Source organism: Mastomys coucha, unplaced genomic scaffold, assembly GCF_008632895.1.
Source record: "Mastomys coucha isolate ucsf_1 unplaced genomic scaffold, UCSF_Mcou_1 pScaffold9, whole genome shotgun sequence".
NCBI lineage: Eukaryota > Metazoa > Chordata > Mammalia > Rodentia > Muridae > Mastomys > Mastomys coucha.
Genome location: NW_022196915.1, coordinates 73,852,831 through 73,869,199, shown reverse-complemented (window position 1 = coordinate 73,869,199; position 16,369 = coordinate 73,852,831).

Genomic DNA, 16,369 nt, shown 5'->3' with positions numbered 1-16,369 from the left:
CTGGGACTCGTGGGGCCTGTTCCTCCAAGGTAGCTGTTCTGATCTCAGAAACTCACCCAAGAGAGAATCGCGGATCCCGCCTGGGTCTCTGGCTTAATGCTCTCTCTGAAGGTAGGCCCTCCACTTTCAGGGAAGGGGCAGAGGAGGACGCTGAACCCCCTCTGTCACTCAGAAGCTGAGAGGATCATGTCCCTGCCGCCCTGCGGCTCCCCTGGGAGTCGTGGGGCCTGTGGCTCCTGGCTGGCTGCTCAGGTCTCAGAAACTCACCAGAGAGAAAATGGCAAATCCCGCCCGGGTCTCTGGCCTATGGTGCCTCCAGGCTGGCTGCTCCAGTCTCAGAACCTCACCCGAGAGAAAACAGAGGATCCCGCCTGGGTCTCTGGCTTAATGTGCTCTCTGGAGGTAGGTGATCCACTTGCAGGGAAGGGGCACAGGAGGACGCTGAACCCCCTCTGTCACTGGGAAGCTGAGAGGATCCTGTCCCTGCTGCCCTGAGGCTCCCCTGGGAGTCATGGGGCCTGTGGCTCCTGGCTGGCTGCTCAGGTTTCAGAAACTCACCAGAGAGAAAATGGAGAACAACCTCTTTGAGGCAAGTGGGAGGAAGAGTGGGATGAGCAACTGTTGAAGAGGGGGCTGGTGGGGGCAATGGCTGGAATGTAAGTAAATAAAATATTTTTTTTAAAAAAGAGAAAGTATAAGAGGGAGAACTTTGCCTATCATAATAAACATGGTGTACACTCAAAAGAACAAGACAAAGCTAAACTAAACTTTTCAAACATGAGATGTGAAAACAGTAACCTTGATAAATTGGAAAGCGCTACAGGAGGTAGCTAGCAAGATAATGTGACCTCACTTTTATACTTGAGTACAGTGTTATCTATACAAGTCTCTCTTCCTGGTATTTCGTATTTCAACACACATACATACACACACACACACACACACACACACACATATGTATATATGTGTTATTATACAGCCAATAGTACCAAGGTGTGTTTACTGACATACTTTTAGGTGATCAGAATAAATTTTACATTTAGACCATAGTATAAATGAAAACTTAGAGCATGTATTTTTACTTCTAAATACAATCTCATTGGCTAAAGGAGCACTTGGTCGTTTAAGTCTCCATAAATGTACCTGGCATGTAATTATTTCTGAATAGTAATTGATAGAGATCATAAGTATTTGAAATGTAGTAGAACCCCTAATCCATAGCTTACCTTTCTATAGAGACAGTTACTCATGATCAAATCAGATCAATTACCAGAAATAATAAGTGAGATTTATTTCTAGAATAAATAACTTGAAAGATTTAGAGTTTGTATTATTTTGAAATGGCATCTTTAATCTCTGTCTCTCCTTCTCCATCCCACCTACAATGAGAATCATCTCTTTGGCCATCTTGTCCAAGCTGTATCTGTCACTGTCATGTCAGTCACTTAGCAGCTATTTCTGTTGCTAGAATGATTGTCACAATGTTGCAATGTCACATAACTGTACTGAATGAAGGACTGAACTGCAGGCACAGTGACACTAATGACTCTGGTACACTAAAGAGCAGCTAGTCAGGGTCTTTCCTTAAGTATAAATATGCCAATATGGAAGTAAAAATCAAACACTGAAATTGTTAGTATTTGCAGTTACAAAAGTTACCTCTTGATGAAATTGTGAAGATGTAAAATTAAATCCCAGGTAGTTCAGTTTTTCAAATTGTAAAAAGTGAATCCACAATACGTGCTAAGTGCTTAATTGAGATTTTAAAGTGTATTAAATGTATTAGATGTAAGACATGGATAGAAACACATTCTGACAGCAATATGCTGTTATGAAAAGCACGAGCCTTAAGGAGTATTAGGTCAGGAGAACTCCTGAAAAAAATGATACCAACCAATTACACCAACTTAAGTATAATTGCACAAATTTTGGAATAGGTTTGAACTACGGAATATGCTATTACAGTGGAGAGGCAATGTCTAGCAATGAAGAATTTGCTGCTACATTTTCATTACACTTAGAGTTTACTTAAGAAAAAAGGATGTCATCCGAGGCAACTTTTCTTTTTTATTATTATTATTATCTTTAATCTTTTCTTGCAGTCCACTAGTTATCTCTCTGCCATTCTTCCCTCCAACAGTTCCTCATCCTATTCCTCCTCCCCATTTTGCAAGACAATATCCCCACACACACCACACACTTCCCACATACCCTCACACCCCCACCAGGCCTCCCCATTAGCTAGAGCCTCAAGTCTCTCAAGGGTTTGTTGCATCTTCTCTTACTGAAGCCCGACCAGGCAGTCCTCTACTGTTTATGTGTCAGGGACCTTGGACCAGCTAGTGTATGCTGCCTGGTTGGTGGCTCAGTATCTGAGAGATCTTGGAGGTCCAGGTTTGTTGAGACTGCTGGTCTCTCTATCGGGTTGCCCTCCTCCTCAATTTCTTCCAAGCTTTCCCTAATTCAGCCACAGGGATCTCTGACTTCAGACTGTTGGTTAGATGTAAGTATCTGCATCTGTCTCAGTCTGCTGCTTTTTTGGGCCTCTCCAAGGGTAGCCATGCTAGAGTCTTGTCTATGAGTGCATCATAGCATCAGTAATACTGTCAGGCCTTGGAGCCATCCCTTGAGCTGAGTCCCCATTTGGGCTGGTCTGGACCTCCTTTCCCTCAGTCTCTTCTCATTTTTATCCATGCAGTTCTTTTAGACAAGAACAATTCTGGGTTAGAGTTTTTGACTGTGGGATGGCAACCTATCCCTCCACTTGATACCTGTCTTTCTACTGGAGATGGGCTCTACAAGTTCCCTCTCCCCACTCTTGGGCATTTCTTCTAAAGTCCCTTTGAATCTTGAGATTCTCTTACCTCCCAGGACTCTGGTTCATTGTACAGGGTCCCCCACCTCCCACTTCCCAAGGTTGTATATTTCTATCTTTTCAATTGTAACAAAACAGATGTTTTCTGAAAGAAGACGGCCACTAAAACTTAGAAGAGCACTCAGAACAGGAAATATATATGTGAGTGATTCCATGTTAGCACTACAAGTCATACTATGAATCCAAGTATAATATACAGAGCAAACATCCCCAAATGTCATCAAAAACAAACAGCAAAAATCACCATCTATGTTTGGTAACAGAATCAGAAAGTTGAGGTAAAGTCTAACTTGGATGTAAAATGTTTCCAGCAATGTTTGATACCAGAAGTGAAAATATTCTTTTTTGAAATGTGATAAATGTAAAATCCTATTAATAGTAGAAAAGTTTATCTAGCTTCTCGAACTGTTTATCATAAAAATCAAAATATTCATGTTGGTTTAAAGTTTTATTTAATTCTAATTTTAATAACAATTCTTAAATGCTTTCACCTCCCTTCTAGCCCATCACCCACCAAAAAAGATATAGGGAAAGTTTTGAATTTGTTTTAGAACAAATCTCATCTATCTTGTCAGGAAATCAACAGTTCAGTTCACAGGTCGACAACAGCAGCTCCATCTACTCACAAACACTTCACAGACAAACCAACAGTCTAGTTTAATAATGTCAAAATAATAACAATGGTAACGAAACCTAAAAAAAAAAAAAAAACAGCCAGGCTTCAGTCAAATCAACACAAGTCAGGAGCTGAGACTAGGTCCACCAGAGATGCCAGAATATGTTCTTTTCCATGTATCGAGGTAAAGATCAGTGAAGACTCAAGACCGAAAACATTACAAAGCTAGCTATGCAAGTAAGTCAATCTCCTGTCACTGTCCATTGAGTCCTATTTATACTCCCTCCAAATATCTCATGTCCTCTGCGGGTCTTGCCTCACCACATACATCTGCTTTAACAAATCTCTACATGAGTCTATATTAGCTAACTTCACTCTGCCAAGTGGCCCGAGTCCACAAAAAACGGCAAAAAGCCACACAAGAACCTCACAAAAGAGTTTTTTGATGTGTTTTTCCCTATGGAGTCACCACAAACAATAGAGCTTAACAATGCAATGTAAGGTGAACAATATGTATGTCGTTAGCAAACAAACCTTTATCATGAATCCCTGCATGTGTTTACTTTGACCAAACAATCTTTCACCTGTGTCTACTTTAGCAAAACATTCCTCACATGGCTACTTTAGCAAAACATCCTTTTGCCTATGCCCACTTCAAAAAAAACAAAAACAAAAATAAAAGCACGCCTTCATACGCTTACCCCAACAAAACACCATCTGACACAACTGACTTTCTCAAAAATAAAAAATTAAGTTTCCATTTCATATTCATCTTGCATTTGTACTTCCAAATATAACCTCATTGTTTATCTCCTTTAATCAGAAGAGTGCACTGTCTCTCTACTCCCCCTACACAGACACTCACAATGAATCCTTTCCCCTTCTTTGGCTTCTGGGGTTACATTAGGTTATACTCAAATCTAAATACTCAGAGATAGGATCAAAAATTAAGAGAAAATATGCCGTGTTTTGCTTTTCTGTGTCCAGGATATCTCCAAGTAGATGGTGCAATATATTGGCAGCATTAACGTGACATGAAAACCTCTTACAAGGGTCATTATTTTTAGCGTCCCCAAAAATGGTCTATTTCCAAGCTCCATTCATTTGACTGGAAATTCATTACATTTATTTTTTATAGCTTTGGTATGGTTAGATGTGAGTTTTTCTTCACAGTTGAAAAAAAAAAATTCCATTGCGCATTTACACCACATTTCTTAGTGAAGTTGTGCTCTAGTCTTAACTGGAGAATAATAGTGATGTTTATCATGGGCATATGCAGACCATAGTTTAAAATGCACCAGAATCAGAAAACGAGTGATGCGTTTTCTGATGTAGTGATGTCATCTTTGCACAGAGGCCCCAGAGCGTCAACTGCTATCCTTTCAATGATGGGAGAGGAAGAACATGGCACCCTACTGGGTCATATACAGGAAAAGGAGTTTTGTTGAGGCTATTGTGTTGCTGATGCAGTCTTATAGCAGACATTCTCTGGCTCTGCCCTTTCTTCTGCAATGTTCTGTGAATTTTGGGTGCAGAAGATGTAAATGGATCAGTTGAACCTGGGTGCCTGTATTAGCTTGTTTTGTGTGTCAACTTGACACAGGCTGAAGTTATCACAGAGAAGGGAGCTTCAGTTGGGGAAGTGCCTCCATGAGATCCATCTGTGGGGCATTTTCTCAATTAGTGATCAAGGGGGTAGGGTCCCTTATAGGTGGTGCCATCTCTGGGCTGGAAGTCTTGGGTTCTATAAGAGAGCAGGCTGAGCAAGCCAGGAGAGGCAAGCCAGCAAGGAACATCACTCCATGGCTTCTGCATCAGCTCCTGCTTTCTGACCTGCTTGATCTCCAGTCCTGACTTCCTCTGGTGATCAACATCAATGTGGAAGTAAGCCAAATAAACCCTTTCCTCCCCAACTTGCTTCATGGTCATGATGTTTGTGCAGGAATAGGAACCCTGACTAAGACAGTGCTCTTAACCTCTTGTTCTCTGCATTTTGATTCATTGTGGGTTTTTTGTGCGGGTTTCCAGTCTGTGGTAAAGACATGTATCTGCATAAACCAGCTATTAGTAGGGAGGACCAGATATGCTAACATTGAGTGGGGAAATTTCATTGAGTCTCAATCCTAGATTTAAGAAAAAGAAAATCCCACAGGCATCTTAGAGAAGAGATAAAGTTACAAAGAAAGAAAAACAGAATATGTATATTTATCTCATGATTCTGGTGGTCAAAGTGACCAAAGATCATAGAACTGGCATCTGAGAAAGGGAGCCGTTTGGATGCCTCACCATTTTCACTACCATGTTCTGGACCAGGCTTCCACCCTGGAAGTCAATGGAGTTTGATCTTTAATGTGTCTAAGTATCACCCAGATTCTGAGATAAAAAACAGATGATGGATGTCATGCCTTTGTTTCTGTAATAGGTTTGGAGAGGCCAAAAATAATGACCATTATAAGAGGTTTTCATGTCATGCAAATGCTGCTAATATATTGCAGCCCCTACTTGGAGAATTGGGGCAGATGATATTTATGTTTTCCCTCGCATTTGCACACACTAAGCATAATGAGGCAAAATATACTCTGTAGTTTTCTTACTGGAATAGTAATTCTGCCAAAGCCATTTATCTGCCTAGAGAGTATTTCTGTGCAGAAATTTCTGAGAGATGTTACGGTTGTCATCTGATGGCAGCTATTGTGTCTGTTTATATATGTCAGAGATGCATAAATTTGAGTTGAACTTTAGAAGGTTTGACTATGTGCAAGTCATTTAAAAGAAATATTCATCTGAATAGAGCTGCCATGAAGTAATGCTTGGAATTTAAGCTCCTGTTAAAGTAGCAAATATTGTCTTATTCAACATAAAATATTTCAGTATTCCCCACTTATTTCAAAAGATACTACCATGCCTTCAAATAGATACCTAAAACCATGAACTGACCCCACTATGGATCAGAATTTTTTTCCTAGAAATCTGTGGCTATGGTTATTTAAAAATTAAGCACAGTAAATTACCAACAATACTATACAGATAACAAGTTGATATAATCATATCAATATAGTAAAAGAAGCTATGTGAAAGTGTTTTTTGTGTATATGTGTGTAAATGTGTTTATATGTGTATGCATATGTATGTGTGCATGTATGGGACAATTATAAAACAATAGGACCAGAAAAACTTGCTATAAAAATCCCAGAAAATCTCAACAATATGGTTTCCCAAACAAATCTCAATAATGACCAAACCAATTGACATACCATCTTGGACAGGGGAATTTCACAAGAATCCCCTTCTAGATGAAGAACTACAGGCAGTCTATGGCTACTGAAAATGGAAGAATCAAGTTTCCCCAGAAATAATTGATAGGTTGATAAATCCCAAATAAGCATCCAGCATCTCTAAACACAACACATACAAATTATAAATATATATATATACATATGTATGTATATATACACATATGTATGTATATATACACATATGTATGTGTATATACATATACATACATATGTGTATATATACATACATATGTATATATATACTCAGTAGATGTTATTTATTCTATATATTTACTCATTCATTTATTCTAAATATATGGATAAATAGAAGGTCATGAATTTGAGAGGAGGTATGAGAAAGGATTTGGAAAAGAAAGAGGGAAAGATAGAAATTATATAAATCAAGCACTCAAGAATGAAGTTCTAAAAATCAAATTTAAATAAAGAAGAGTACATGAATAAATGATAATTACAATATGGCACAAGTTGAACACGTTTTTTAAAATGAAAGAAAACAGAAATTAATAAATAAGCTAATAAAAAAGGAGAGTAGAGAGAAAGTTGGGTGGGTCTAGGAGGGAGCCGGAGTAAGGGATGCATATTATCAAAATTTATTGTATGAAAATCTCAAGCAATTAATAAAAATATTTTAGAGAAAATTCCATAATACATACAATGTTTTGATATCATCTGCTATAAATTAATAAAAAGATTTTTCTTCAACTTAAAAACATCCCTAAATGTGAATATTTCTAATTGCTGTGGTCCACCTTTTTTTTTAAACTTTTTTTATTAGATATTTTCTTTATTTAGATGTAAATTTCTCCATTCCCAGTTTCCCCTCCAAAAAACAAAGAAACAAACAAAAACAACAAAAACAAACCCCCATTGCCTCCCCCCCCCCTGCCTGCCACCCTACCCTCTCCTACTTATTGGCCCTGACATTCCCCTACACTGGGGCACAGAACCTTCACAGGGCTGGAGGTCCTCTCCTCCTATTGATGATTGAATTTGCAATCCTCTATAGACACATGCTACCAGAACAATCAGACCCACCATGTGCAGTCCTTGGTTGGTGGTTGAGACCCTGGGAGCTCTGAGGGTACTAGTTAGTTCATATTGTTGTTCGTCCTAAGGGGCTGCAAACCTCTCAGCCCCATTGGTCCTTTAACTCCTTCACTGGGGACCCTGTACTCAGATCAATAGATGTCTGTGAGCCTCTACATCTGTATTAGTCAGGTACTGTCAGAACCTCTCAGGAGATAGCTATATTTAGGCTGGCTTTCCCTTCCTTCAGTCTCTGCTCCATAGTTAATCTCTGCAACTCCTTCCGTGGGTATTTGGTTCTTTAAACTCATAAAGAACTGAAGTGCAGGAGGGCCTTAAAACTGGTTTGTGTCTTTGGGTGATCTATACTGAGCCTTTACCCTATCATGTTTCCTTCTCTCTCTTGCATTTTTAAAGTATCTGTTCTCTTACCTGAGAAAATGCTTCTTTATTGACCACTTCCATACCAAAAGCTTCTCTGATACTCCTTAAAGATTCCCTAAGATGCTATCAACCAACCTTCGTTGTTGTAACAAAAGACTCAAGAGAAACCACAGTCATGCATTTATGATGCAATTATACCTCAAAGGCCTCACCTTTGCACACTGTCGCACTTGGGGACCAAGCCTTCAAAATATCCACTTTGAAGAAACATTTAGGATTCCAAGTCAAGAAGTACATGGACAATATAAATCTAAAAGGGAGAATTCTACATACAATTTTTTTTTCAAACAATCAAAAGCACACTCGTTCAAGGAAGATGTCTCTTCTACAATTATAAAGTCTAGAACACAGCAAATGCTATGGGAGGAGAGGAGTAAGAAGCCCTTTGTGACCCTTCCTTATAAGACTGTCATCTCCTTTGCAGATCTTTACATTCCTGTCTATAATAAGGATATATTCATTCCCTTAGCTTATTGTCTACATTGGTCAAGCATCTAAATTTGAAAGGCAGTATTTCTTATTCTCAGTGCCTCATACCCTACATAAGAGGGAATGATTGATGCTCTAAAAAGAGACTGTGTTTCCTCTGCACTGATCTTTGTCTTCTAATTTTGCCACCTAGAGTGTCAATGCATTAACTAAACTACTGTTAAGTCTCCCAAGACTAATAAACATTTCCTTATCCACAGGATTTATTTGTTTACAGTCTCTTAAATTATTAGCAACCATAAGGATAACCCTTCATCTCTCTTATTGCCATGACCTTTCAGAATGAAGAGAGCTATAAAACTTTAAAAAAAAAAAAAAAACCTTCTGTTGCAGCATTTCAAATCTTTATGACAGCATCTTGCACTCAATTTTCTCAACAGCTTTCTGATTTCTTAATGATCCTTCTTTTGTTTTATTTCCTCAGTCCCGTTTATTTTCAGGTTTGCAAGGGCATGTAATTTTTCTGTCTCCCTGGATACAACATATATGCTTCTACAAAGTGAATAATATCTAATAAAATATTGAATAAGAATATAGGAAAAGGCTGCCTGTTGCTAGGCAATCACCCAGCATCAGTATCCTCACACAGCTCAGAAAGATATCAAGTGCAGGAGCTGTTGGCTAAGCTGATGGTCACTCAGATATATTTTATAGAAGCTTAGTAATTCATTCCAGAAACAGCAGAATTCATAGCAGAATCAGACTATATATATGCCTTCAGCATTTAACAACTAACTAGACTGCCCTTCAGTCTATGTGATCATGTTCAATGAATTACTTATATAATGTGAGACTGTTATTATTTAATGTATAAAAAAAATGCTAAGAAGACCTGGAGAGATGATTCAGTCTCTAAAATGCCTGCCACACAAACATGAGAATCTGAGTTCAACCCCTAGCTGCCATGTTTTTACAGAAGGAGCCTAGAGGAGCACAGAAGACGCCTATAATGACAGAGCTGAGGAAGGAGAGCATGAGGATCCCTGAGACTTGCTGGCTAGCTAGCCTAGCTGAACAGGTAATGTCATGGTTCATTGAGAGATGCTTTCTCAATACATTAGACATTAAATACACAAAGCAGGCACATGACAAAGAGCTCTGGCCTCCAAATACAAGCACACACACACACATACACACATATACATACATACATACATACATACACACACACACACACACACACACACACACATACACAAACACACACACACACACACACAGTCACAAAGTTACTGATGCTATAGGAAGCAAGGTCACCAAGAGAAAAATCATTTAGACTAAAACACTACATTAGCTTTGTAGAAAATATGCTAGTCCTTCAGAGCTCAGGGAAGTTTGTGAAAAGGGGAGCAGAAAGATTGTGATGAACCAGTAGGGATGGAAGACTAGAAAGAGAGAATGCCTTCCAGACCCAATAGGAATCATGCAAATGCCAACACAGAGAGACTGGCAGCATGCAGTGGGACTGCAAAGGTCCAAGCAAGACAGGGTACCATGCTGAGAAGAAGTGGAAATCAGCTCCCATCTTTAACCAAGAAGCTATCTGTAAATAACCATCTCTCACAAAAGGAAAAAAATCTTAATTATCCAATGAAGTCTCATTAAATATACAAACCATAACACTTTAACCCAGTGGTAGATGGCCAACACAAAACTAACTCAATGGTATTTTTAGAAACTTTTTGTTTTGTCTCAATGCGTTGTCTGGACATTTTTTTTAGCTTTATTGGTTTTTTGCTTATGTGTTCTTATTTTGAAAAATATCAGAAAAAAATGGACGTAAAAGAGAAAAATGAAAGATGAATTTCATAAGAGTTAAAGTGAAAATAAAAAGTAAGATAAAACAATGTTACCCCTAAACATAGAACAGTCTGTGCTGCTTGTTGGAATTAATCCATTTTCTGGTGGATTTCCTGTTTCAGAGTTCCCATTGGTGATTGTTCATGCCAAATGGTTGTGAAGCCCCTTCTGTATGCTCCCACAGGAAGAACAGACTCAGAAGTTCTTTAGAATGCCTTGTCATTCACAAACACAATAAATTATTCAGATTCACAAAATGAGATAGTCATCATTCTGAGGACTCACCATAGATGCAGTTCTTTTCAGTCATTTGTAAATAGTTCTCAGGGCTGGTAACTTACTATGCAGCGAGCCAAACACTTGGAGCAGCCAAGATGAATTAATCATGGCATCTACTCCATGAGCCACAATTTTAAAGGGAAAGTCATACTTAGCAGGAGTCCTGATAATTAGCTTGAGGCATACACTTTATTGTCTAGAAGGAAATATACTTCTGAAAAAAATAGTGGCTATCTATCACCATAAATGAATGACCTTTCAAAAATTCCCATTTTTCGAAATAATCCTCAAGCTTCAATCCTTTGCACTTTCATTGAAAGAATAAATGGCTAGTGTATTTTTCAAAAGAAGTTTGAAGAGAAACTCTAGCAGTCTGTAGAAAAAGCCACCCCTGCTCCCAACTCATATAGATTGGTCCATCCCACTGCCCTACTACATCCATGATCAGGGAGGCATCTCAAAGAACCTCTACCAGGCGTCTCTCCCCAGATCTGCCTCTGTGTGGAAGTTTTCATTTACCCTAGGGCAAGTGAGATTCCTACGTACTAGTAAGAAGCAGGCAGCTTAGGTTAGAGCACACCATCTGTGCTAATGAGGCAATAACTTTTAATGTGCAAATCTGTCACCCTCCCAATGAGTTTATTTGGAATTTAAAGAGACAACTTCTTAAGTGAAGGAAGTATTCAGAGTAGGAAATCTAAGCCTTCTGTCATATCTCCAAGTGAGATATGTGAGGTTGGTGGATAAGTCTCCCTGTATTTGAATTTGATAAGCTTTCGGGGCCCTGAGGCTAAGTCTCTATCCTTTTCTTTTAATGTCTACAGCCTTCGAGATGTTTGAAAATCAACCCCAGCCTTTTCTGAGCCACTTTATTCTGATACCTCATAGCACTAAAAGCCTGCACTCAGAGGTATAAGAAAGCTACTTATTCAGCAAGTATGTACTGAACCTCTAGTATGTGTTAGGCACTGTGATAGGTATGAGAGATCAAGTACAAAGGGCTATAACAGACAATGTATATTTAACAATCTAATAAATACCCGGTCAAAGAAAACCAATGTTTATAATCATTAGAGAATATGAATCTATATTTTAATAGTTAATAACTGTATATTATTTGAGTCAATATGACAATACAACTGAATTAAGTAGCCTTAGTAAATTATACTCACAAATTAAAATGTTATGACAATTGTTGAAAATTGGCTACAATCACATTTATGTTAAACAGTACAAGGCAAAAATTATGCAAACTGCTTAGAGCCTTATGGATATCACAGAATTGTTTAGGGCAGTTACAGGTGCTATTTTTACTGTTGATTTAATACTTAAATTTAATAATTCAAAAAAATCAGAGGGACATATTTAACTTGCTTCATGGTCATTAATCTGCATACACAAGGAAATGCCATCTTCCTGCTGGGTGTGGCAGTGCATACCTTTAATTCCAGAACTCAAGAAGAAGAGACAGTCAGATCGCTATTAGTTTCAAGTCAGCCTGGTTTATATAGCCAGCTCCAGAACAACCAGCTCTACATAGAAAAATCCTGTCTTTAAAAAAAAAATCATCTTCTAAGAGAAGATAATTGGGATAAGCTTTCAATATCTTTATTTATTTGACAAGCATTAAAAACATGTTACAGTACAGGAAACATTAAAAACAGTTCATGACCCACAAGGATTTCCATCTACTTGGAGATGCATAAGGGAAATGATTGATTTCAAAGTTGTTCATTGGTAAATTGGTTGTTGTCTGTGAGTATGCAGAAAATTGACTGTGTACTCCTGTTCATAAAAGGCATTGCATAGTAGGAGTTAGTTTCATGGGCATCCTTAACCAGATGGACTAATAAAGTCACAGAAGAATAAGAAGCCAGGAATGAACATAACTCGTTCAGACAAATGCTAACAATAAATCTGGAATTCTGAGTATGTGTGATTAAATTGCCTGTAAACTCACATAATCTCTGAAAGCTAGGCAGGTGGGATAGTATCAGATCAGAAAGGCCCATAAGCATGCACTGGGACTAATTTTATAGTCGATAAAATATAATTAAAGAAACCTGCTTTAATGTGAACTTGTTATGTCTCTCTCCTCAAAAGCCATCTTCAAATTGTAATAACAAAGGAAAATACTGCTCAGTCTTCACTAGAATGGTCTGCATTCCTAACTATGGAATATAGACTGATACCGCATAGGAATAGTGATTACATCTGTAGAGAAGAAGAAGGTCAAAGCTGTCAACAAATATTGGTATTGACAAGAAGCAGATGGTTCATTTTGTAACTCCGGAGATACCAAGGAATAGAGAAAAACAGGCTCTTCAGACAGTGGGAGAAAAAGCTCAAAGATGGACACAGATGGATTACAGTGAAAGTTCATTAAAAGTAAATAAAGAGCTTTCAAATTCCAGGAGGTTGAATATAAAGTGATACGCCAAAGGGCTTCTGTGTTGGCCCCTTGCCAACCCAGCTATTGGGAGGTGATTGTATCATGAGTATCTTTACAGGTCTGTCTACTGATGAGTTCAGCTGATCAGGCTATTGGGGGTGGGGTCTAGAGAGAAAGTAGGATGGTAGATGCTGTTGTATAGTAATTTTTCTCCAAATCAAAACGTTCCCAACAGGAGAGATGGGGAGTTTTCATGAGGTAAACAAACTCTAAAGTTCTGAGAAAACTGAAACTTGGCTCCACTCCAGAATTTAGAGCAGCTAGAGCAGCAGTAAACAACTGCCCGGGTGGGGTGGGGCTGGAGCTGCTGAGAGAATTCTCTAACCTAAGGAACTCTGTGGAATTTCCGCAGAGATGGACACGAGGAATGAAGCATTTCTGAGTCCTCACCCATCTTGTGGGTGCCTTTTCAGTGATGAGGCTCCTTCTGATTCATCCTTAACCCATACTGCTGTTGGTGATGACTGATACAATCTCATCGATGCACCAAGTTGGACTTTGGTATGATCATTATTTTGGTGTCTCTCACATTCCCTTTCTGGAGTGAGTAGATGTATATGAGTTGCGTCTTCCTAGAAAGAGTCTGTCATACAACAGAAGCATGCCACTGAAGTAGATTTCCCGAGCTGGTACACTCCCTCTCTGTGCCTCTCTGGTTCTTCTACATGAGCTATGTAGGACTTTGTTCCACGATGGTGATCTGTCTTATCATGCACAAGCCCTGAAGCAAACAGAAATAACTTAGCATAGAAGAAATCTTCTGAAATCATGAACCAAAATAAACCACGCCATTAAGATATTTTCTTAGATATTTTGAAAGACATGAAAAAGTGATAGACAAAGCCAGTATCCATCAGAATATAGCCAAAAGACCAAAAAAAAAGGTGACTGGCATGAATGAGTGGGAAGCAACTTCTGGAGGAACTTTGGAGAGCTTGTTGCCAGGTATTGGATACTCTACCAACCTCTCAGGAAACTTTGACTCTAACACTCAACCTCCAGCCTCCATTCAATATTCACTCTTAAAGGGGGTCCTAGAAGTGTTAACAGAAACAGAAGAACCAATAAATTAAGTATTCCAAAAGATTAAAATAAAGAAAAGGTAACAAGATATAATCAGATATACTATAATTAACATCCTAAGAAACATAGTAATATATCAGACATTGCATCCAAGAAACAAAAGCAGGAGACTATACAAGAGCACTCAGAAGCAAGGCTCAGTGGGACATGCCTTTAGTTCCAGTTTAGGAGGCAGGGGCATATGGATCTCAAGTTCAAAGCAAGCCTGGTCTACAGAGTGAGCTCCAAGAACGCCAAGGATACACAGAAAAAGCCTATATTGAATAGACACACTCCCCCAAAAATGAGCTTTCGGAACAGTTAAAAATTAAAGAAGCCTTCAAATTGAAGAACTCAGAATATAAGACAGACAAAAGGATAAAGTAAATGTTTCAGAAGATATGGGAAAGAAGTCTGATTAAGGAATCCAAGAAGTAGACTACACAAAAAATAAGAGTTCTTGAAAAAAAATCAATGACGGTAAGAAGACTTTTCTAGTTATTGAAAAGCATTAAGACCGAGAATCTGAGACAGTATAAACAAAGGAAAAGATGGTTGTTTAAAGTCACTATGTTTTCCATGGATTGGCTTTGTACTAAGAGATGGTTGAAACACTTGGCTACGCCCAAAGAACTAAGCCGATCCTCTCCTACAGCCTTCCTTCCTCCCCCATACCTTTGTCTCACCTGCCAACACATAAAATGTCTCTACCTGCAAACTCAATGGCAATGCAGGCCAGGGAATCAGGAAGACAATTTTCACTCTCTTTCCCACCCTTTAATACTAATTCCACTGTCTTATTCCCTGACTATAGAAGACTAGTTGCAGGGGCCTCTCCCTCCTCAATTTCTCTATTCCCGGTAGATTGCACAGATACTCCTGGCAAACCCAGGCATTTTAGCCATCCCCATTCCTCAATAGCAGCTCCCAATACCTAGAAACAAGTTCTACCTGGATGCCCAGAAGCCACCCCAGGTAGAAACTCAGAAGCACTCCTAACCTGGTAACCCACAGCTAAAAAAAATAAAAACACTTCTGAAATCCAGGGAAGGCAACAGAAAACCCACCAAAGACAGAATCAGTTAAAAGCACCTAGAGGTATAATCATCCAAAACCCAGATGCCTTGAAGCCAGCATATAAACACAGTGAACAATATCCAGAATGATATGTCTCCACTTAGAATCCAGCCACTCTACCACAGCAGTCCCTAAGAAAAGCCACATGGCTGAAACACAAGACAAGGAACTTAAAACCAGCTTTAGGAATACGAAAGAGGTCCTTAACAAGGAAATGAATAATCTCTCAGATAACACACAAACAATGGAAAGAAATGAAAAAAAAAAAACTTTTCAAGACAAGAAAGACAAAACTGAATTAGTAAGAAAACTTAAAGTCAGGAAAAACTGAAAATAAATAAAAAATTGTAGGAACTCAAACAGAAACTGCAGCAGAATGTCTCACCAACAGAATACATGAGATGGAAGAGAGAATCTTTGGTATTGAAGAAAAGATACACATAAAGGATACCACAGTTATGGAAGCTCACACATGCACACACATACACTGTATAAATATATGTATATATATATATATTTATATATACACATACATATATGAGAAAACATCCAGGAAATCTGGGAAACTATGAAAAGACCAAGTCTAAGAATAATAGGAATAGAGGAAGGAGAAGAAACCTGAGTCAAAAGAACAGAAGATATTTTTAAAAGAGTATAAAAGAAAAATTTCCTAACTTAAAGGCATTTATTAATGTACAAGAACCATACAGAACACCAAATGTAATAGACCAGAAAAGAAATTCTGCTCAGTAAATAGTAATCAAATCAATAAACATATTGAATGAAGACAGAATATTAAAAGATGCAAAGGGAAAAGACTAACATATAAAGGATTACAATAACACGTGGCTATTTATTTATTTATTTATTTTGGTATATGGTTTCATATCTTTTGTAATTTTCTTTCTTTCTTTCTTTCTTTTTTCTTTTCTTTTTTTTTTTGGTTTTTTGAG